This window comes from Lepidochelys kempii, chromosome 7, assembly GCF_965140265.1.
Source record: "Lepidochelys kempii isolate rLepKem1 chromosome 7, rLepKem1.hap2, whole genome shotgun sequence".
In the NCBI taxonomy this organism is placed as follows: Eukaryota; Metazoa; Chordata; order Testudines; family Cheloniidae; genus Lepidochelys; species Lepidochelys kempii.
In genome coordinates, this window is record NC_133262.1 from 64,491,690 (window position 1) to 64,514,864 (window position 23,175).

Consider the following 23,175-nt stretch of genomic DNA (forward strand, 5'->3'; position numbering starts at 1 on the left):
AGTGGAGCCTAAGGAGTTAGGCACCCAGGACCCATTGAAAGTCAATGGGATTTGTGTGCCTAAATTCCTTAAGATCCTCCTTTTGAATAGACGAGCCATAGACTACAAGCTCTTTGAGATAAGGACTATCTCTTGCTTTGTTTTCATTCAGGGTCCAACACAATTGTGCCACTAGACACTACTGCAATACAAATAATTATAATTTCAAAAAGACCGATAGTATTGATACTTTAATTGCTCTGAGAGTTTGAAGTTCTTGTTTTGTTTTACATACATTTATTTTTATTGTGGATAGAAAATATATATTCTGATGTTTCTAATTTTGGTTCTGGTGCATCCAATCCTGTTGCCATACCGGGAATGCCCTGTTGATTCATAGTCATATACAGGAACAAATTTTGCTTGGGCGTTAAGGGATCAGAGTATATGTAATGGGATATAGAGTATTTCCCCTGTAGGTCACCAGTTTGAATTTGGCTTGGAGGTTATTGACAGAAAATAATTACTATCTGACAGCCCTTTGGTGGCCTGTGTGAAAACTGGTGGTTTCAGTCCAGATAGTCATATTGCAAAAAAACAATGCTTCCTATGCTGCTTCTAAAATGTATTTTATCCTGAGTTAGCAATGTACTTAAAATACTTGTTTGCATATTTGTTGTATCCACATCTCCTACACTTCATCTGCTCATGTCTTTTACACACTGTGAGCCCTTAGGGCAGAGATTATCTCTTTTCTGTGTTTCCATGGTACCCAGCACAAAGGGGGCCTTAGGCTTTTGGGTGCTATTGTAATGTAAATATTTATACTACTGTTAATAAACTGCCAACCTGGATGTGCATTTTGTATGTTCATCCCAGTAAATAAATAGTTTGGTGCATGATCTGACATATCAATAATGTTGAGGTAAGATTGTGGCTGTTCGATTCTGAAGATGATAAATATCTGTCTGATGCAGACCATTGACCATATTAATTATATATAAAAAAACGTTAGTCAGGGACCTACGGTTATTAATTCTATTAGACTTTTTGAATAGGGGACCTAGTACTTGCTGAGAATTGCTTGCCAGAATAATTAATTGCAACTGAATATAACTTTCTAGTATTTGCTGGGAAACTTAAAAATGAGAGAACTCATGAACTTGTTGGGTTGGTGATATCTACACACAAAATAGTACTACTCCTGTTGACTGACACATGCTTAACTTTAAGTATGTGAGTAGTCCTTATAATTTGTGAATAAATCTACTCCCAAGTGTAAGCATTTGCAGGATTGGGTAGCTGCCATCTGTTGTTTCCAGCTTTACCATGAAATAAAGAAAAAAAATTCTATGTTGAACTGTTCTCTTATGAAAACAAGGGCCGTATAGCTACTTCACTGTGATACACAGCTGCCCTTGTTTCAATCCATAGAAATAGTAGTTCCTAGGTTAGAGCTATGACTTGCTTCTGAGTGTAACATAATTATAAATTGCACAAGTGGATATTTAGTGGGTTGGGACTTCTATATTATTTTTTATTTCGTCACTAATGGGAGGTTAAATTTATAGCTGGTGGGCAACTTTCAGCATTAAGAAAAAAAAAAACTGATTGAGCCTAAAATTAATATGGTTTAAACATGCATTGGATGGATATGGTAGTCTAAATTATTTGAACACTGGTTTTTATATTAAGTCATAAGACTAACACTCAGAATAAATCTTAGTGTTTAAAAGGACTTAAAATGGCATTTCAAGACACACAATTCATTAATATCATATGTTGTTTATTCTTACAAAATACTGAGAGAATCACCATCTTATCACTTGCTTGCTGGCTTTTGTGTTTAGTCAAGGTTAATCTTGCAGATGACTTTAGAAACTTGATCTGGAAATTCTGAAACAGGCAACACTAAATGGGACAGCAGGATAAGTGTTATTCTACAGCAATGATCTGACTCAGAAAATGGAGAAGTAGACCTATTCCGGGCTTTTAACTAGAGCTTATTTTCTGTTTAGTAGCAGTTGACATGTCGCTATCAGATTACACTTCTGAGGCATGATTTTGCTTTCACTTACCCCTGTGTAAATCAGAAAAAAAACTCATGGAGACGGTTCTAAAACCAGTGTAATTGGGATCAAAATCTTGCCCCATGGCCCTGAAATTATAGCCATATATTCTTGCCTAATTTTGGGGAGATAGAAAAGGGGCCATATCAATCAGACAGACTCTTAAAACACCTTGTCAGGAGCAATCTCTTTGTTAAGACATTATTTTGAAGTTCAGCTTTTGAAGGGAGGAATCTCCACCCATTTAAAAATACAGTATCTAAGAAACAAGGAAGATTGATAGTCTCTAGTGTGTCATTCTCTGATTCTTCCAAGAAAAAAAGGAGCTGATAGAATTCAAATGTGGAAATTCTTTAGTGATTTCTTCATTAAAGCAAACAAAAATCTGAATGTTTAATGTTTGAAGACTCAGAAATTATTTTAAATTCTTTTCTGCAAGAAAATGGGTGCTAACAAATAACTAAACTACTCTGAATGTATTTTACCTTGTGTTTATGATATTCATGTACTTAAACATAACGACATTTTTCCAAATATCTTTTCCAGGAAGGACAACAGAAGGACGTTTGTGGGGGTTTTTAACTCTTGAATCAAACGTGACAATATGAAGGAGATATAGTCAGCACACATTTTAGTGAATAAGCTGCACCCATTGCACTGTATGCGCCTTCCACCCTACAAACTGACATGATTTTTTGTCATTTAAAGAAATTTGTACTTGTATTTTATGCTGACAGTACATTTCACAGTCCATTTGGTCAAAAGGTTCTATCATTGCTTCAAGTCTGCATAAAGATTATTGCTACTGATGCTGCAATTTTGCTGATTGGGAGCAATTTGGTTCCACCCCCTTCACCACCATCCTGTCTACTTTTTAACTTTTTCCTCAACTTAGTTTAAAAAACGAGGACTTCTTAAGATTTCCTGCTTCATTATAAGATTGATAAATAGTTTATTGTGAACCTGATAGCTTGATTAATTAAACACCAAGCTGTGGGACCACTACAATTCATGTGTCAATTCAGACTATTTTCTGGAAATGATTTGAATCAATTGCTAATGAAATTGAGAAATTTAGGAGAAGCTTTCTGACTTTCAAGTGACAGCACTCATATTTAACTCAAGAAATGTGACAGTTAATGACAACATAAAAAGTACTGTGAATTATTTGCCAGATCATGTGAAAATTACAGCATCATCCTATTGAAACAGCTCGTAGCTCATCAGCATGAACATAAACAGTTGTAATCACATACTTAGAAATCTATGATGCTGTTTAAAATATAAAAGATACTGTCTGAAATAAAGAACATAATCTTCATAAAGAGCTATAATATTTCATAATCTCTCTGAGCATACCACGATAGATTAACCTACTGCTATTAATATTAAAATTGAAATCTTATGGAAAATATTGTGCAGTGTCTTTGTTATATTTAATTGCATTAAACTCTCAAAATAGGTACAGTCTAATTTTTCTTCTCTGCTGTAATTAACATGCTTACTGTTGCAAAATTTATATTTAAAGTGATCTGCTGCATTTGTTTCCATAACTTTTCACTTCCAGACAAACTTTAATTAATTTAAAACTTCATCCAGATATAATGAGATAGTTATGGCGTGTTAATGAAATATCAATGGAAAGTGTACTAATCAATAATTAATCTAATTAAGGTGTATAAAAGACAATATTGCTATGTAATTAACTGAAAACTCTATAAGTAACATGCATATTTACATTTTTATTAATATATTTGTAAGGAATTTTTAGATCATGCTGTTTTATGGGTTTACAGGAGAGAAATAAAATTAAAATGTTTGTCAAAGAGCTTCTGGAGTAAACATTAAATGCAACCCTGAATCATTTTAACAGTCGCTTAAGATTCTTGTGCAATTCAAACTCATACTAAGAATGAAAATGTATTTTATTGGAAATGAGGCTCAACTTCGAGGAACGATTACTCTCAAAGCTTGAGAGTTATATACCAAACAATAAGGAAAATATGTATGAGGTAGTCCTATCCAAACATAAATGGGAAAATATGCATCTAAACTTGAATTTTTTTTTTAAGGCTTGGGAAAATATAATGAATTATGGAGGTATTGGTCTCAATTCCATAGTTAAGGTTAAGACTTCTACTTAAACCAGAAATGCAATTTTTTTTATATATTAAGAATAAGCAGTATTGTTGTCAAAACTACTACACATACTCTTTGTGAATGAATTTTCTGAGAATGTATAAGTAAATCTGTTAATCAGAGAGAGGTAATAATTTAAAAGTGGATCCTTCAGAGAAATTTAATCTTTATTGGATCTCTTTTGTCCTGAATGATTTTCAAAATGGATTAACATAAGACTCTTCAAGCTTTCCTTATACTTAAACTCATTAAAATCTTATATGTAAACGACACTTAAAATTCAGTTGCAATTAAGCTATATTATTATTCATTATTGTACCTAATTATTATTATTACAGTTATGGTGAACTGCTGTGATATGATCGTTAAGGCTGTGTTCTATTTTGCATTTGAAGAGGAAGTTTTTGTTTCATATGTAAAACATAATGTATCTACCCACATATTCAGCACATAATCGATAAGTAAAGTTTAACTTTTCTGAGGACTTTCAAGAAAATAGTTTAATTTAGATTCTGACATTAAAAATTGGCCCCCAAACAGTTCTCATTCATGATTTTTCTCTAGCTTAAAAACTACAGATTGTAGTACATCACAAATTTGTAGATTACTGGCAGTTTGAACTCTCTGGAGTTATGTAATTATTTTGTTAATTAGCAAAAAGAAAAAAAACAGTAGTGTTTATTATAACTTAATCCTTACACATCACAGTTAACTGACCAGAGAAGGAGATTTTATGATGACCAGGGTCCTCTATGAAGATGCAGCTGCTGGTAGATTGAAAGCCAGCACCCATTTGAAACTGTTGAGCTTATTCAGCCTTCGTCAAGCCAGCATCTTCAGCAAAGCAACAGATACTGTGTTGGAGATGCTGTTCTTCCGGAAACTGTTCAGCCAGCTCAGCAGCACCTGGTCTTCCCCAAGCATGAGTGAGTGTGATTTTTTTCTTTTCCTTGATGAGTGCAGAATGGATAGTAGGGGGGAGTCTGATTTGTTCATGGTGGTGAAGAGTTGGAGGGAGGAGACACTGAAAGGCTGGGATCCCTACTGGGGCAGAGGTCAGGTTGTGATGTCTTCTGTGTGTTGTGAAATGGTGTTTCTAGTGAAGAGGTGTATGTCTCCGAGTGGAGAAGTAAGAGTTATGTGCTGTTAGATGTCTTGACATAAAAGCAAGGAAATTAAAAGTTAGCTGTATTACGTAGGCAAGTTTAGCACTCACATCACTAAAGCTGTTTGAAATTTTTTTTAAAATGTCAGTGGAAAATTGAGTTTTTTTACTATATTATCTGTGTGAGGGAAATGCCTATTTTCCTTGAAAATATTTAGTTTGTTGAAAAATCAAGTTTTCTGTTTTCTGAAATATTGAAACATTTCGTTTTGACATTCCCAAATTAAAATGATTTCGATCCGCTCATTCTTACATTAAACTGCATCTTCCTGAGCCTCAGTGATGCCTCATAGGAATTGTGGTTTGAGTGCTTCATGCCTCTTTACCTTTATGGACTGGGATCCCTGACTGGACTTCATCTCCCATGATGCACCCAGCTATGTGACTCCTATGATGTATTTGAATTGATCAGCATGAGATGAATCCATGCTGCATCCATCCAGACAGCCTGGCCCACACAGGAGAGAGAGAACAGGAGGCACTTGAATGACAACTCCCATGATGTACCATAGCAGCACGGGTAGACATAGTTTAATCTCAGACTTATCTGAAACAAAATGTTTTGATTTGGCTGTACAAACGGAAATATTTTGATTCAGGTTGATTTTACCCAAAACTAAATATTTCATTTTATGTACCCTTAGGAAACTTTGTGATTTGTGTGCGTGTCTGTGGTGGTGGGAAAAATCATTTTCCAACCAACTCTACATGGAATATAGTGTCTGCGTTATAATATACTAATAGACAAGACCAGTAAGTGTGTAAAAGTGACTAGATACATATGTCCCGAGTTCTCACTGGTAGATTACTTGGCTGCTAACTGTCACTCCTGTTAAAAATTCCATGGCTGGATACTAGCATATTGGAAACCAGATTCATTAGCATGCCATTGATGTTTGTGCTGCTCCGGTGGTGTAAAGGAGCTATAAATCTCTCTTAACTGGTCCATGTGCTCTGGCTGTTTTGTGCTGCTCCAAAATGGTGGGAACCAACCAGACTGTACCAGTGAATCTGTCCCTAAATTTAGAAATAAAATAGGCTGGTACCTCATATCTTCAGGTCATTAACATTATCCCATGCAAACAAGGTATTTTGAGTTTTCCATTCATATATTGTGAAAAACAAGCATATTCCTATTCAGAGCAATACATCAAGCCAAGTTCAAAACAAAACATAAGATTACTGGAATTGTCCTCAAAACAAGCATCATAAACCCAGAAAATTCAGAGCTAAACTAAAATAAAAATGCAAACATGTTAAAGAAATGCACGGGTAAGGCACTCATATAAGCATAACTCTGTCCATTAGTGACACTATGGAATAAAATTATAATTAATGTATTCTATAGTACCAGATGAATTAGGTTTTTTTTAATTATTTTTTCATCATTTTCTCCCTCATGGCATCACTATAGGGTAAAGTTAAGTTTGTTTGGTTGCCTTAATGGATCATATTTTTCTCCTTCTTTGAAGGACATGTGTTTGTGGAAGATGAAAAGTGCTTTGAAATTGCAGGATTATGATGTCCTAAATAGTATCAAAATTTTAATTACACCTGTCTGGTTTAATTATTAATGAAGCAGTATATGCCTGCTACTTTTGAACAACTTAGTATATGGTTGGAAGTGATTTAAGCTAATCAGTGCTAGCACTCTGTGTATAGTTAGAAGTGACTTCATGCTCACACTTCAGCCTGAGTTACTTCTAAAAATATTCGCACTTTACTCCACTGACGGCTGTAAATCAATCCGCTCCCATTATTTTGTGATTAATTTCATTACAAATCCTTCAAAATATTTTGCTAGTTATTACCTGACACTTATATGTAGCAGTGCCTTTGCTTCTTCAATCCAAATGAAACTAACTGTACTGCTCAAAAATTTTCAAGGAACAATGATAATGTGAAAATCATGGATGCATTCGCTTTTGATGTTCCCTTGTATGGTTAATAACTTTTTTTCTCGGTGAATAGGGGTTTATAAATATGAAGAGAGGAAGGAGGAAAAAACTTAATTTTTAAATGATTTTTTTAAAAGGACTTACCATTTATAGTTAACAGAAATAAATCAATTTTAACAAATGCAATTTGACAGCATCCCTTTAGCTTGTTTTATCTGCTCTTGCAATGCACTGGTATAGCTATTGCACTATATGTCAATCTGTCATATACACCCACATACCCAGAACATGAAATGATTTGTAAACCTTCCTTTTTCACATGATTTTACATTACTTTCAGTAAGGGGGAAAATTACTGGCTTCTGTTTTAAAACCCTGTGTATTAACCAGTTTATCAAAATTACCGTATAATTTAAAAATGAAATACTATGCCCATCTCTCAGCATCTTTGTCTTATTGGTGTACGAGACTTCAACTCCTGATCAATAATTTCTAGCAAGTTGTTAATCATTTCATTAAATGTAAGCCTAAGTATCTCTCCCTGTGGATTTCTGGTCTTGAAATGAAACTTATCTGATATCCTACATCCCCATCCTTCTGATAACTGAAATAATCAGTTTCTCTAGAAATCTCAGATTCCCTTACCATCTTTCAATTCTCAGTCCTCATATATTAATAGTCCACTCTACTTCAGTTTCATCCAGTTTGAACATTTAAACATTGCTTTATTTCCAGGCCAAAATCTTAGAATATTATAACTATCTAAAGAGTTGTCAGCGGAACCCCCTCAAAACAGGTGAAATGATATTCTACATTTTGAAGAATAAAAGAGAAGTGATTTTTGGAGTTTGCTAATTTTCACAGACAATATGACAACCATGTACTACCTACAAGTGCTCTCTCCCCTTCCTCTGCCTGAAGGACATTGACTTCTGGAGACAGTACCACCAGAATGAAGTGACAGGAGTTAACAACAATACAGCAGACCTCCTGGGCAGGCAGTCATTGACCATATTCTGAAGAGGGGGCCTGAGTCCAGGGTCACCAGCAGATACCTTCCTCCTACAGAGGAACCTTCCCACCAGGGTAATTCCAAATTCAAAAGTCAAAGCCCATGTTTGTTCTGGTGGCTCCATACTGGCTGAGGCAGTACTGGCTGACAGACCTGCTCCAGATGTCCATTCAGCCTCCAGTCCAGCTCCCAGACTGCATAGACCTGATCTCTTCACATCACAGGCACTCCATCCAGATCTGAAATCACTGCATATGATGCCGTGGCTGTTGAGTGGCTGAGCACCACAGACCCAGATGGCTCCTGGCAGGTCTAGGTATCCTGATGCAAAAGAAAAAAATATCTACCAGAAGGACACATTCTTCCAAGTGGAAGAGGTTCTCTATGTGGGCAGCCCAAAAGGGCTTAGATCCAGCCCAGGCCTTGCTACCAAAGCTACTTGACTATCTAATGTATCTCAAGCAGGTCTCTTACTGAATTTTGTTAGTCCATCTGATACTGATTTCACATTGCCACACACCTGTGGACTCCATGTTCTGTTTTCTCTCACCCCACTGTATCTAAGTTTCTTAAAGGATTATGTGGTGGGGCCCTTCGAGACCCCTGCTGGAGGCCGTGAGATCCTATTAGAATCTGCTTAAGGAAGGAGTGACAAAGGTGGGTCCTCCAGGCCTGCCTAGAAAGGATGCACAGAATCATCCAATCAGAGCCCAGCAGGTTCAGATAAAAGTAGCTACTGGTCCTGAGCAGGTCAGTTCTTGACTGGGGTCAGAGGAGCAAGGAAGGACCTGTAAGGTCACAGGAGCTCAAGAGAGAACCAGAAGATGGGTGCTGGTGGCATTTGCATTCAGCAAGGAGAAAGAGGATCTGAAAACTCCAGCCCTGACATAAAGGTGAAGAGAAAGAGATCAGATAGGAAAAAGGGCCCAGGGAACAGCAGCAGTTCCTGTAGCATCACACCCAGCCAACAGAAGGCACTCACAAGAGGTGCGTGTCACCCATTACAGGCTACTATATACTTTCCCACTAGTCAGAAAACCCACTCCTACTTGGGACCTCAATATAGTCCTAGAGAGACTCAGGGAGCCTCCTTTAGAGTCTCTTTCAGAATGCTGCTAGCACCCCCTCACCGTGGAAAAAAAAGTCATCTTAGTGGCTGCTCTTCAGCCGGAAGAGTGAGCGAGCTTCAGGGGTTCCTGGCTGAACCTCCCTATATAACATTCCAAAGAGACAGGGTAGTGCAGGGACCTCAAACTGCGAGGGAACTGAGGGAGGGTTGGAGCCTCTCCATATTTTGGGCATAGGAGCACAAGGAGGCATAGGGCATATTCACAGCCTGGATGGACATGGCTATCCAAAGGAAATCAGAACTCATGCTCATGAGGCACATGCACTCCTGTGCTGGGCTCTGTACTGATGATGACATCTTGAAAAACCACAGTTACTGTAGGCTAAATAATCTTTCTTTCTCCTGCATCATCTTCAACCAGTATTATAAGTAGATTGCAGTCAGGTGTTGTGACACTTTCTCAGGGTGTCCAGGAATGTGGGTCACTGGGCTATCCTCCTACCTCCAGTGAGAGGGAGTCTTTGGTGTGGAAGCTGCCTGTCAACTCTCTGACAATGCCCACCAGGCTAGCCAACAGCAATTTCAGGCTCCAGGGCAGAACAGGGCCCCCTAGAAAGGGATGCCTGAGGTTTGATTCGTGCAGGGCGGGACCCACGCTGCTTCTGGCCCAGGGTGGTATCAGCACATGGGTGCGGAACTGGACCACGTGTGGTAGTTAGTTCATGTACGCACAAGCTGCGCCTGCCCGGATGCGGTCCACCTGACATTTGGGTGGTGCTGTGCCTACGCTGGTTGGTGCCCAGTGAGCTGCTGGGCGTGCTCTTCCGGCACGGCCAGGGCTTCTACGTGCCTGCCCAGCTGCCTTTGCCACCGTTGGTACAACTCCGCATGTGCCTAGGAGCCCTGCCGCCCACCCGGGTGATTTAAATTATCCAGGCCCCTGGGTAAATGCCCCCTTTGCCCCACTGCCCCACCCTCCATTGGCGGGCCTGCCGCCGAGCCTTTTATCCACTTAAGCACTTTCCTCTGGGCTCTGTCAGCTCCTACTTTGCCTTACAGGTAAATACTGCCCAGTCCTCAAACACCTCAGAGGTGTCCCCGGTAGTGTCCAGACCAGTCACTGGACATTCACAGTAATTACCAGGTTCGCTACTCCCAAGGGAATAGTATACACACACCAGTTTGTTTGTTCAACTAAATATCAGCTACAACATAACTACACAGCACTGTAATCTATTTACAGTGAAAACAATTATGTGTATTAACAAAGATTTTAAGAGACTGAGAAAGGGTAATAACAACAGAATGCTGCACACTTATACTAGACTAAAATTTAATTCTAACCGCCAACTGGTTGGTTGGTTGAGATCCTGTTTTCACTGGCGTAACCGCACTGCCCAGTTACCCCCTCAAGTGTAGGATAAAAGAGGGGTCCTTGTGCTTTCCTTTTATATCCCAATTGTTTTTGTCCTGTGGTTTCATTTTTGCTGCTGGCTCCAAGGTTTCTCCCATATTCCTCTTTGTTTCGCATCATCCCCCCCCCCCACACACACACCTGTTTTTCCTGTTGACTTCAAATATAAATGGGGTTATTTGTGTTTGGCTTTACAATTCATGATTTACATCAGAAACCTGGGCAGATACGTGATTCCACATCCTTTTGTTTGGCAAAAGCTGCTTGTCAACCCTGCCTGGGACACAAATCTAAACATATTTTCAGTACATACATAAACATAAATATTACTATATATACATCACACAACAATCAGGAGGATCAGTATGATGTAAGCTTCTGTTAGACATCTCACACAACCCCTTATGGAGAAATACTATGAAAGCAGGGTGTTAGCTGTAATGAGGTTGTCAGGCCTGGTACGAGTTTCTGTTACAGAGCAGTGAACCCTTTGGCAGTTGGCACTGAGGGGTTCTTAGGTCACAGGTATGTAAACCATGTACAGTGTCTGGTGGTGAGATGGGTATGTTTCTTGGGGTAAGTGACAAAATAGTAATCATAAAGGAACTACTTTGGCTTTTACTTATACTTTTGTTATACTACAAAATAGCGTTTGCCAGCTAAAAAATTCGGAAACTTCAATGTAAAAAATACAAGACCCTTTAGATTGTAATATCTTTTGTCCAAGAACTGTCATTCACCATAAGTTTGTGCACTGCCCAGAACAATAGATTCTTGACCTGGCTGAATCCTGTAGGTGTAATACAAATGTTAAATATTTACCACTGTTCAGAAATAGTACAACTTGTAAATCCTAGAAAAAATTCCATTCCCTTTTCCTAAATTTTCTACTTTTGGGGCCTCTTATTGGGAACGAATCCAATGGACCAATTTTAAGGATAGTGAAATGATCCGAGCCCAATCACATTTATCTTCTGTGTATAAAACGCAATTAACTCAATACATGAAACTTTCCTTGAAAATGTCTTAAATTTAATTCATCCATCATTGTTGAAAACTACCACATTTAAGTGTTAATAACGTTTTACACCAGAGTGCTTTCACTGTCATCATTATTATATTTACCTATCTTTAATATATTACAGCTGTTAGAATCCCTGTACCAGAATCAATGGGAAACTTGCTTTTGGTGTAAAATATTCTAATCTATCACAATTAATTTTCTTCCTTGAATTATATTAATTATGATCTTCCCCACCTGGGAAGAAACCCCTATTGCTTTCCTGTCTAGATCTAGATCTAAAGATGGCTCCCTGAAGCAAGAATCTTTGATAAAAATTCTATAACTTCTTACTCTTCCCTCACTTCTGTCATTTGTACATACAGCACAGTTAGAAATATTAAATGAAAGGTTTGGTTTCACCAGCGTTTCTTGAATACATATGACATCAAGTCTCTTTTTTAAGTGAAAAAATAAATTCCTTCATTTCTTGCCCAGAGGCAATTAAGCTGTACACATTCCATTTTGAGATTAAAAGCCCCATTGAAAACCCACTCATGATTAAAAGAACAGGAGTACTTGTGGCACCTTAGAGACTAGCAAATTTATTTGAGCATAAGCTTTTGTGAGCTACAGCTCACTTCATCGGATGCATTCAGTGTGAGCTGTAGCTCACAAAAGTTTATGCTCAAATAAATTTGTTAGTCTCCAAGGTGCCACAAGTACTCCATTTCTTTTTGCGAATACAGACTAACATGGCTGCCACTCATGATTGACTGCTTAACAGTTTATACTCTACTTCTAAAGAAATATCTTTGATATCCAGTTGTCTTTCTGTTGCTTTAAGGATAATCTCTAATTTATCTCTTTCTTCTGGGGGAAAAAAGTCCCAGAAACTTTTTTATTAACTTTCTGTTATTAAGTAAATATATCCGAGAAATATATCAGTCCATTATTATCTTTTGAGTGCTCAAACTCTGGTGATTCAAAAATAAATTTTTTGATCACTTCCCATATTTGTTTTACCTGACTAGCATTTTCTTCCCTTAATCTATCACTGATCTCCATCAGATTAATCAGTTTCTTTCTGTTTTGACTGCCTCTGCATAGAGACATGACTTACAGGTTTAAGCTGCTGAATTTCCTTGGCCTTATTTTCCTGACTGATCCGTACAATAGATTAGTAAAGGTCCCACCAAAGTTGTAACATCATACACTTGCTCTTTGTCTTTAGTATCTCAATTTTTAAGCCGTTCCACATATTTATCTAGAATTTGTTCTTAAAGGATCTCAAATAATGCCTTTGACATGCATTTAAGGAACAGAAGATTAAAGCAAGACTTGACCAAAGCAGGAGCCCTGCTTATTTTTATCTTGTTACTCACATTTGATCACTAGACATGTGCGCAATCCAGTTTTAGAACTCCACATCTCACTTTCAAACCAGACAGAAATCCCACTGTCAACTGCCTTTGCTCTCCACTTGTCCCTGCTCATATGGATGGGCTTATCCCCAGTCTTTGCAATAAAGGTCAAGAAATTTAGATTATTACAAGCCTTAGTTGGAGCAGATCATCTCAAAAGAAGGGGGCCTCCCTTACAGGGAATGATCTGACAGCAGCCCCCTTCCCTTTTATAACAAAGGGTACTGAGCCCACAAAGGCCTCAGTTAATTACAAATGTGACCACTAGTTCACTTCTACAGCTACAGGAGGCTTACTTATAGATTTGAGAGACATCAAGGGACCCCCCACACCCCGCCAAAAAAAGAGTCAGCTCTAAAATATGTTTCCTGGTTCTAAATATTCAATAACTTTACAGCCAGGGAATGCGTTTTACCCCTCTACATAGTTTTTCAGTGGCCTGAATTATGATTTGCGTGGCTTGCATTATGATTTGCTAAATATATTAAGACATTCCATTCTCCTTGGTCAGCAGCAGATGTTAGGAGTCCTTTGTGTGCGCACACACCCTATCCTGGGGGAGTTTTACAAATAGATCACTGGGCAGACAGGTGCAATGTGTACAAATTTCTGGCATTTAGAACTGCATTTGTAGTTTGGCAGAGATGGGAGTCAAGATGTGCATAACTGATTAGAAAACCGTTCCCTGAGAGTAGTTATCCATGATTCACAGTCAAGCTGGAAGGACAGTCAAACTCTGTGCCTGCTTCTGTTCAATATCTTCATCAATGATTTAGATCAAGGGTGGGCAAACTTTTTGGGCTGAGGGAGGCCCACGTCTGGGTGGGGAAATTGTATGCAGGGGCCGGGGCAGGGGGTTAGGGTGGGGGAGGGAGTGCAGGGTGTGTGTGTGTGGAGGGGGGGGGTGCGGTGTGCAGGAACGGGCTCAGGGCAAGGGATTGGAGCAGAGGAGGGGTGCGGGGTGTATGAGGGGGCTCAGGGAAGGGGTTGGGGTGCGCAGTGCAGGAGGTGGCTCAGGGCAGGGGTTGGGTGCAGGAGGGGTGCAGGTGCGAAAGGAGGCTCAGGGCAGGGGGTTGGAATGCAGGAGGGGTGCAAGGTGCAGGCATGGGGCTTAGGGCAGGGAGTTGGGGGATGGGGTGCAGGAGGGGTTCGGGGTCCAGTCTGGCTTACCTAAAGTGGCTCCAGGGTGGCAGCAGTGCGCACTGGGCCAGGGGAAGGCCCTGCATGCCTACCCTGGCCCCACACTATGCTGCTCTCAGAAGCGGACGGCACCACATCCCTGCATGGCCCCTGGGGGAGCAGGAGGCACAGGGCTCCGCATGCTGCCCTTGCCACGCCTCCAGGTACCTCCCCCAAAGCTCCTATTGGCCGTGGTTCCCCATTCCCGGCCAATGGGAGGTGCGGGGCTGGGGGGCAGTACCTGGAGGTAAGGGCAATGCACAGAGCCCTCTTCCCACGCCCACCCTGCACCTGGGCCACAGGGACGTGGTGCCAGCCACTTCTGAGGGTGGCGCGGGGCCTGCGACACCATGAAGGGAAATCCCGCAGGCTGGATCCAAAGCCCTGAGGAGTCAGATCCGGCCCGTGGGCTGTAGTTTGCCCACCCCTGATTTAGATGATGGCATAGATTATGCTTATAAAGTTTTGTGGACGATACCCAGCTGGGAGGGGTTGCAAGTGCTTTGGAGTATAGGATTAAAATTCATAATGATCTGGAGAAATGGTCTGAAGTAAACAGGATGGAATTCAATAAGGACAAATTCAAAGTATTCCACTTAGGAAGGAACACTCATACAAAATGGGCAATGACTGCTTAAGAAGGAGTACTGAGGAAAGGCATTGGAGGGTCATAGCCGATCACAAGCTAAATATGAACCCAAAGTGTAATGCTGTTGCAAAAAAAGCAAATATCATTCTGGGATGTATTAGCAGGAGTGTTGTAAGCAAGACATGAGAAGTAATTCTTCCACTGTACTCTGCACTGATTAGACCTCAACTTGAGTATTATATCCAGTTCTGGGTGCCACATTTCATGGAAAATGAGGACAAATTGGAGAAAGTTCAAGGAGAGCAACAAAAATGGTTTAAGGTCTAGAAAACATGACCTGTGAGGGAAGATTGAAAAAATTGGGTTTGTTTAGTCTGGAGAAGAGAAGACTGAGAGGGGACATGATGACAGTTTTCAAATACAGGAAAGGTTGTTACAAGGAAGAGGGAGAAAAATTATTCTCCTTAACCACTGAGGTTAGGACAAGAAGCAATGGGTTTAAATTGCAACAAGGGCGGTATAGGTTGGACATTGGGAAAAACTTCCTAACTGTGAGGATAGTTAAGCACTGGAATAAATTGCCTCCATTATTGGAGATTTTTAAGAGCAGGTTAGACAAACACCTGTCAGGGATTGCCTATATAAGGGGACTGTTGCCCCCTTACTAACATTCAGTGAGGGGTGTTTTGGTTGGCTAGCTCCCAGTACTAAAAGGGGAAGGGTCTATGGGAAACCAGGACCCGGAGACTGATAGTCCCCAGGAACAATGGGGAGAGGCCAGTGTTCCAGGTTAGCCTGAATGACAGGGCGGGCAGGCGAATCAGGAGGCCAGGGAGGTCCCGTCCTCCGTGTGAGCTGGAATTGCCTGAGTCAGACAGAGTGGGGCCGAGCTAAGGGGAAAGCAGGGGCCCAAGCTAAGCTGGGGAGCAGAGCTGTGCCAGATCCAGAGGGACCAGAAAAGCAGCCCAGAGAGAGCAGACCCTGTCCTGGGAGCAGAGCTGCAGCCCCAAAGCCAGAGGCACAGCCCAGAGAGAGCAGACTTGCCCTGGGAGCAGAGCTGCAGCAACCAGAGCCAGAGGGGCCAGAAAAGCAGCCCATGAAGCAGGTCAGTGCTGGGAGCAGAGTCACAGAAGCAGCCTGCAGAGCACACCTGTCCTGGGAGCAGAGCTGCAGCAACCAGAGCCAAAGGGGCCAAAGAAGCAGCCCAGGGAGCTGGAGGCAGAGCAGCAGCAGCAGTGCAGAGACAGAGTGGTGCAGCTGGGGCTGGAGCAGTCCGGAGCTGGGTGCGGTGAGCAGCTGGGGAGAGCGAGGGGGACCCTGGGCAGCGGGACCAGCACAGGGAGACGCCTCAGCCAAGAGGCTCGGCAGGCCAGGCTTGGTTCGTAACCCCGACAGGATGGGGGCGACACTGGGAAGAAGGGTCCTACCACTTAGAGCCTGAGAGCTTGTGGCCACCACCAGAGCAAGTGTCCAACCCACAGCATCCCTACAGCACAGTCAGGGCCTGAGAAGAAGGCCTGGGACTTGCAAGGAACAGACTGTGAACTGCCCTGACATTCCAGAGACACTGTTTGTGATGTTCCCTGCCACAGAGCGGGTTGCTGTGTTTCCTTTAACCTTTCCCATTGTTGATTAAATAACTTGCATTTCCTTTAACTTGTATGTAATGCTCAGTGGGTCAGAGAAGTGCCCAGTGCAGAGAGAGTACCCCGGAGTGGGGACACCCTAGCCCCTGTCCTAGGTGACCACAGCAGGATTGGGGGTCGAGCCCCCCAGGAATCGTGGGCCCTGCCTTGTTGGGGTTACGAGGACTCTGCCAGACAGGAGAGTGGAAGGGGAGTCCTCAAGGGCAGGGAGGCCACTGGAAGGAAGTGGGAGCGAGGACTCAGATCCTTTCGCTAGCCCACTTCACCGGGGTAGTGCAGAAGCCAGAAAAGTTCCTCACAATAGTGGGACTATTCCACCGCTTACATCTAGATAATATTTAATCCTGCCATGAGTGCGGGTGACTGGACTAGATGACCTCTCAAAGTCCTCTCCACTCCTACTATTCTGTTGATTCTATTTGGGATAGGAAGGGAAAGGGGGGTGCAAGATTTGGATTTTGCTCATTTTGGTGTATGTAAATTGTGTGAGAGAGCATATGGTTATGGTTATTATGTTTCTTTTGTTTGGCTTACCTCCCACGAAAAACGGTAGTTGTGCTTCCATATTCCCCCGGACTCCTGAGTGATTGTGAGTGGGCAGGGAAACTTCTGCTGAATAACATTAATGGTTTCCACGGCAGAGATGAGAGGAAATGGAGGAGGAGACATGAGAAGTTAACCAAATGTAGAGAACGACTGCTAAGGTTGGCCAGCTCAGAGGCCAGTTAGGGAAGAGACTTTTACTGAGGATGATTCTGCTAGTTTCTCAGGGATCCTGTATTGCAGGTCATTATTTGTGTGTAATTAGTTTTGTTCTCATACACTAGCCACGTTCAGTTCATTTTGCTTAGTAAATAGAAGGTAACTATAGAGTAATTAATCTTGTGGTTTTCATAGCAGTTACGTTGTGCAACGAAGAAAACAATTGCTGTGTAACTTGCAAGTGTGTAGATCCAAGTACCCACATATTTAATCTGTAGTTATGTTTTTAAATTACCATGCGTTTAATTTTTAAAAGTAACAAAAGACATGGCCTCCCACTAAGAGGACCTCCACTTCTATGGGCCAAATGTTACTTTTTTAATACCTTTGTATCTGAAGTTCATGAATGTGAAACAAAGAAAGTGCTGGTGGATCTAGATGCAGTGCAGATATGCACTGTTTCGGGTCTCATTATTGTTTTTTGTAAGCCCCAGAGCTAGAACACTTAGTGGATCTCTGCTCCATCTGTAGGGGAAAAGCCAGTTCTGGCCAGCCTCATTTATGTGAATCGGTGTTGCTTATTCATAGTTCCACATACATAGGTATGAAGAATGTTTTGTTTTTTGTTTTGTTTTGTTGCTTTAGTTGGAATTTGTTTTTGCTTTGCTTATATAAGTGTTAACAGACTCCAGCTGTACTCAGGAACTGTGTACCCTGAATGGAATAAGTGGGTAACCCTGCACTTACAGATAGATAGTGGACCCTGGTTTTGGAATAGGATTTTGGTTAAACAAAAAAACAGGGTGGAGGGCTCTGTCTCAGTGACTGGAAGCTTAATCCATGGAGAAAGGACTCTATCCAAGGTGTCCCATGCCTGCAGATCCAGAACTGTTTCTGGACCGATTGTGTGGGACTAGACCAAGCTGAATTGGCAGCACTGCTTCTCAGGAAGACCCAACCAGACCAGTGGTGCAGAGCTGACTTCCCAGTGCCCTGCCAGATAGCAGTGGTGGCTCAGAGCTGACTTCACAAGGCCTGACCAGACCAATAGTGGCAGAGCTGGTGACAAAGAACTGGATTAGGTAGCTTCACATTGAAACAGAATCTCATGGCTCAGACATCTTCTGAGTGCAGTAGACTGGAGGAGGAAAGCCATACCACCCAGTTTGATTGGACCTGTGAGTGGAGTTGTTGGTTGGTGGCGGTACTGCTTTTTGACTGAGTTCTGCTCTTCAACAAGTCGGATACTTGAAACTCTGATGCCGTCCATACTCCTGCTACACAGATTGGGATTTGCTCATTTTGTTGGTTATAAACTGTGTGTGATGGTGCATGGTTATGGTTATTGTGTTTCTTTCGTTTGTTTTCCTCCCAAGGAAAGGATTCCTGAGTGCTTGTGAGTGGGCAAGAACTACCTGCAAAGGTGACTAGGGACGCTATATTTTAATATAACTTAATCCAGGAGTAGGAGAATGGATCTGGATGGGGGCTCAGCTGGCACCCTTGTTGTTGAGAGAAAAATTTTTGTTTTGCACCAAATTGCCACATGACTTGGCGCACTTCAGCATATCTGACAATCTCCTTTCAAGACAGATGCAACATTAATGTCCATTGGAGGGCTGTGTGAAAAAGCACCTCCCTTGCATGATCTTAGGCTAAAGTCAGTGCTGATAGGCCCATTTTATTATGGCAGCCAAATTCACTCACAATTAATGTATCCATAATAAAAATATAGAGATTTTCTAACTGGCATCCAGGATTTTTAAAAGAGCTGGCCGAGGAGATCTCTGAATCATCTGTGTTGATTTTCAGTAAATTGTGGAACACTGGGTAACTTCCAGAGGCCAGGAAGAAAGTTCATGTTTGTGAAAATATTTAAGAGTAATGGATGACAGGTCACTGATACAGAGGAATCTGGATCACTTGATAAGCTGGGTGCAAGCAAACAGTATGCATTTTAATACAGCCAAATGGACACTTATACCTCTAGGAACAAAGAATCAGGCCATGTTTACAGGATGGGGGACTCTGTCCTGTGAAGGAGTGACTCTGAAAAAGATTTAGGGATCATGGTGGATAATCATTAAAATGTGAGCTTTCTGTGTGATGCTGGGGCTAATGCAGTCCTTGGGTATGTAAATAGAGGATTCGTAAATAGAAGTTGAGAGATTATATTACCTCTGTATTTGGCACTGGTGTGACCATTGCCAGAATACTGTGTCCCAGGTCTGATGTCCACAATTCAAGAAGGATGTTGAAGATGGTCCCGAAAAGAGTCACTTGACTAAATTAAGGATTGGAAAACATGCCTGAGTGTGATAGGCTCAAGGATCTCAATTTCTTTGGTTTAACAAAGAGAAGGCTAAGGAGTGACTTGATCACAGTCTCTAAGTACGGACATGGGGAACAGAAATTTGATGATGATAGTCTCTTCCATCTAGCAGACAAAGGTACCACAAGATCCAATGGCTGGAGGCTGAAGCTGGACAGATTTAGACTAGAAACAGGACACACATTTTTAACACTGAATGCTATTGACAATTGGAGCAAGTTACCCAGGGCTGTGATATCTCTGGAATTTTTTTGATCAAGTTGGGATGTTTTTTTCTAAAAGCTGTGCTGTAGTTCAAACAGGAATTAATTCCGGGAAGTCCAGTGGCCTCTGTTACACAGGAGATCAGGCTAGATGATTCCATTTTGGCTTTATCAATTCATTGATTCCATAAATAGCTATAGCAGGAGTGTGATGACATCAACAGGGTCCTGAAGCTGCAAAGGTGTGAGGAGGCATTGGAGAAAGGAGCACCTTGGCTGGGTTCCATTCCCCCTTTGTGCTGTCGTTCTCAGCTCCTGCAAGGATCAAACTGCATCTGGCTGGCCCTTGCCATTACAACAAACCCCCTACACTCCAGAAGATCATGCCATAATGAAGAGATTTTTCACCTAGTTTGATGAAGACATTTAACATATACGTAACAAAGCGTAGAATATATTATCTTCTGGTGTCAATGACAATCAGGTTTTGCGTTCACTTTCAGTAAATACTGGCTTTGGCATTGCATCAGTGAATATATGTACCTCTTAGGTCACTAAATTTGAAGTCAATGTTTGCTAATTATTTTAGCTGTAATGGTTATATATCAGGAAAACAGATGGTAGAAAGACAGCGTATTATGCGTGTCACACCTTACCATTGAAATAGCAGTTTAAATTTTGGCCACTGGATATTTCACCTGATGATGCATTGGGCTCTCTCTTTCCTTTGATGCATGTAACTAATTATCACTGAGGCCAATGCTCTTCTCAATGTCTGTAGGATTGATGCACACCCTAGTGTTGTTTTTTTTTAAGATGCACAACTGCTTTCCTTTGTCCAATATTAATTACAGATATTGTGGAAATAAATTAGGGAACTGGGTATCTCGAGATACTGGCATCAGGAGAGGAGTCTGTCACTTCTGGATCATTGATTTTAATCTGAATCAGATTGGTAGATATTGAGAGGTATCAGGTAGTTTCCTGGTAATCTACGCTACAGAATGTGAAATGGGTTGGTCTCAGGCTAGTGGACCTGTTTTTACATCACAAAAGATGCCATCAAAATTGGCACTGATTGGAATAGTTTTCAAATTCAGCAGAGAATTTAACGACTGAATGAATCATAGAGGCTGAACTCCACTTTACTTTCTCCCAATTAGAGGAGACTCCATGAGGCACATTTGTTAGGTAGTTTGGCAAAGTTTCCATTGCCAAACCCTCTGCTGTGAATAAATTGAGAAACCTCAGTTTCCAGTAATGTGCACGTGGAACATTTCATCAGCACTTTACATTCAATGACAATATTGTGTGGGGGAGAAAAAATCCTGATTAGAAGTGTTTTATTTTTCATATGCTACAAATGTTTTATGAAGAGGGCATTCTGAATTGGAGGTTGGCAGACTAGTTTTGGTAAAAGCACTTTTAACCCAGGAGGAAGAGAGTCTATTTTGCTACTGATACCTTTCAATACCCACACCTATTGTGGTCCCCATAGGGTTTTCATGTCATTATAAAAGTGGCACTTTCAGATAAATGGTTGCGGATATGAAATGGCAATTAATCACTCCAGGAGGTATCAGTTTCCAAAGATGCTAGTCCAGTGGTGGTGTATATAATTTTCCGAGAAGCCGGGTGGGCAGTGGGAAGAGGAAAGTGGGGTACTTTTGGCCTTTGGTATTTATTTAGCCTTTTCATCCCTATAGTTAAAGAGCACCACTTCCCCTCTGCACAAATTAACTGAAGGGCTCACATTAATTAACTAAACAAGTGCTCATTTTAGTGTTCTGTTTTACAGCAGTTTCATAAATATATAACAACATTTCCCCCTGTGCCCTTATTGTCAGTGTTGCAAAACACATTTGCAGGGAAGGCTTTATCCCATCAGTCTGGAATCCCACCTCCTTCAGCTGCCTGCATCCATATTGATGGCATACAGGATAAACAGAACAAGTTAATTTGTAATCTTAGTTAGAAAATGATAGCTGCACTGTTTCTGTCATTGAGCACTCTGCCAGTTTAAACAGCTGATTAGTCAGCTTCTGTGGAATCGATCTGAATCAGTTCCACCTGCGTGCACCCACCAGGAGCCACTTTATTGTAAATCAATCATTCTGAAAACATCTCACAAAGGGGCCAGCCCTCACTAACAAGCCATCAATTTAAACTGTCTATCTCAAGCACTCTGCAAATTAGGAGTGCAACAAACATTTATTCAAAAATTATTGAGAAGTTATTTTTTAACCATAACTGGTAAATATTTTTTCTTTGTTTGTAGGTTCTTTTGTTTTGTTTTGTTTCCTCTCAATAACTTCAGGATGATTTTCAGACACCATGAAAATGAGGTTTTTGCTTTTCTTGAGTTTTTTGTTTTGTTTTGTTTTTGTGAGAGGAAAAACCAGTAGGGTGGGAATTCTAACAACAGTGGGTGGAATAGATGGCTTTTATTACTAGAAGGCAGCATTAACCGTAACTCAGAGACTTTATGTTCTGCCCTTGTGCCCCTGGGGTGTTAAGATCGATCCCTGGAGTCAGAGAAGTTCTCCTTATTCTTTGACATGATGAATTGCTAAATTTTGACTGTGCACATAGTGGATCTTCCAACTGGCAGTGGTTGGAGAAGCTGCCCCAGGGGAAGCATACAGATATATGGTTTGGTCTCCAAACTCTTCCTTTAAGACATTTCAAACTATCCTAAATAAAAGAGAATGGAAAAGGTATATTCGGCTTTTTTATTGGCCTGTCTGGACATTTCACTTATGTCAACACAAAAGCTGTGAGAATCATGTTTTGAAGTTGAGTGCATTGTTTGGAAGCTCTGGAGTCTTATTCAGCGTGAAAAAAAATGGCAGCGCTTTAGTTTGCAAGGTGCAGTGAAAAACCCTATGTGCAAAATTATGTGCTGTAATTACATGTTGCCGAGTGATTGCACTCTCAGCACTGTGTGTTTTTTCAGAGTAATTGCTTAGTCATTAATCTCAAATTCATAAATAACATAATAGTTCTGCAAATGGAAATATTGTCAAAATAAAAGTTCAGTAAAACCCCATCAAATAGTATGGAAACCAATTTTATATCTAGGTGAGACTGGACCTGCTCCAACTCCCATTGATGTCAGTTTAAAGGCGCTGGTTGATTATGAAGGGTTTTGGATAAGGCCCGCTATATTTAGCACTGTGTGAAGTAGTCAGTGCAAAATTTGAAGCACTGGCATTTGCCTCTTTTTGAGTCTATAGCATATCCATGTATGTGCAGAGCTTGTATGAAACTTTCCACACCAGTTGATTTTTGTCAGCGTTGGTTTCAGTTTTTTTTATTTTATTCATTTTGCACTATCAGAGTGTCAGCCAGCAAA

At 40.9% G+C, this 23,175-nt stretch overlaps 1 protein-coding gene across 5 annotated transcripts in view; it reads left to right on the forward strand.

Annotated features, from left to right (window-relative positions):
* The window catches only part of LRMDA (leucine rich melanocyte differentiation associated), a 1,127,716-nt gene that overhangs the window by 1,059,021 nt on the left and 45,520 nt on the right, over nt 1–23,175 (forward strand). For all 5 annotated transcript variants that reach the window (XR_012159955.1, XR_012159957.1, XR_012159954.1 and 2 more), the window contains exon 8: nt 4,896–5,113. The gene's annotated coding sequence lies outside the window, so the exon portion shown is untranslated. The remainder of the gene's footprint in view (nt 1–4,895; nt 5,114–23,175) is intronic.